The 1,609-nt window shown below is 44.4% G+C and overlaps 1 protein-coding gene across 1 annotated transcript in view; it reads right to left on the bottom strand.

The window, feature by feature from the left end:
• Window positions 1-1,609, bottom strand: part of Txlna (taxilin alpha) — a 29,807-nt gene that overhangs the window by 18,448 nt on the left and 9,750 nt on the right. The window lies entirely within an intron of this gene.

The following is a 1,609-nucleotide window of genomic DNA, read 5'->3' as shown; positions in this document are numbered from 1 at the left end:
CACCCACACACTGAGACAATGGGGATGTTCTATCGGGAACTCACCAAGGCCAGCTGGTGGTGACAAATGCCTTTAATCCCAGCACTTTGAATTAAGGGAGGCAGATCTTGGTGAGTTAGAGGCTAGACTTGTCTACAAATCTACAAAGTGAGTTCCCAGGACAGACATAACAGAGAAAAACCCAGTCTCAAAAGAAAAAAAAAAAACAACTTAAAAAACAAAAGACTAAAAAGAAAAGATTAAATGTGATAGTCACCTACTCTCTTCAATACTAGTACCTAGCATAAAGATAGATACTTGGAACTAATTTATACCTATTTCCTTTTGCTTACCAACATCTTATGTGTAGCCCTGCCTGTCTTGGAACTTGCTCTGTAGCACACAATTGAGAGCTACCATACGCGTGGTGGTGAGTGAACATGTGTCCTCTGGAAGAGCAGTCTGTGCTTTAGCCACTGCTCCATCTGTCCAGCCCATCCTTGGTATTTTAAGATTTATTTTTATTTATGTACCTCTGTGAATATATGCCACATATATGCAGGTGCCCATAGGTCAGAAGAGGGTATCAGATCCCCTTGAGATGGTCTGAGGTTGGTCCAATGTGGGTAGAAACAGAAACTGGGTCCTCTGGAAGACTAGGTGAGTGCTGTTAACCACTCAACCGTCTCTCTAGCCTTCTCTACCTTCTTCTCAAAGACATCTCTCATCAAACCCAGAACTTACTGATTTAGCCAGACTGGCTAATCATGGGCCAGGGATCCTCCTGCCTCTACTTCCCAAGCACTGTAGGTACAGAGACACACTACCCAGCTTTGTACATGAGTGAGGGGATCCAAATTCTGGCTCTTAGGCTTGTAACAAGCACTTTTCTGACTGATCCTAAAGTCCTCAAAGGTTTATTTTGTAGAGGTCTCTGGAACCTTTGGTGATGCTACCAGGGGATGGAACTTTCAAGGTTGGCTGAAATGGCTTTAGGTTTTCTGGAGCAATTTTGTTCTACCCGATATTCCCGCCATATTCTGTTCCTATCTAACCCACAACAGATCTCAAAGCAGGGATAGAGTTAGGGCAGGGATGTCCCACCAGTCACAGACTAGAACTTCCAAAAGTGTGAGTCAAGACAATCTTTCTTTGTGCATTTTAAAAAGTTGAGCCAGCGGTGGTGGCACCTGGGAGGCAGAGGCAGGTGGATCATCTCTGTGCGTTTGAGTCCAGGACACCCAGGACTGTTACACAGAGAAACTCTGTCTCAAAAAACAAAACAGAAGTTGATTAGCTCAGTATTTGCAGAGGGAAGCTGACTAGTGCAGTAGGGAGCTGCTATCTGAGAAAGATTCTGGCTGTATCTGGTGCTCGTGGGAGCTGCTATCTGAGAAAGATTCTGGCTGTATCTGGTGCTCGTGGGAGCTGCTATCTGAGAAAGATTCTGGCTGTATCTGGTGCTCGTGGGTCGTCTGTCAGTCGTACACACAGGTGGTCACAGTTGTTTTTTGGTGTAACTGGGACAGAGCTATACTGTACTGAAGCTTTTTTGTTTGTTTTAAATAAAGTCTTCCAAGATGGCCTAGAACTCACTGCATACCACAACCTCAATGCTTTTTAAGGAGAA

The sequence above is a fragment of the Alexandromys fortis genome, unplaced genomic scaffold, assembly GCF_014885135.2.
Source record: "Alexandromys fortis isolate MF-2015 unplaced genomic scaffold, M_Fortis_MF-2015_v1.1 scaffold_26, whole genome shotgun sequence".
NCBI lineage: Eukaryota > Metazoa > Chordata > Mammalia > Rodentia > Cricetidae > Alexandromys > Alexandromys fortis.
The sequence above is the reverse complement of the archived record's forward strand: the minus strand, read 5'-3'. Positions and strand labels throughout refer to the sequence as shown.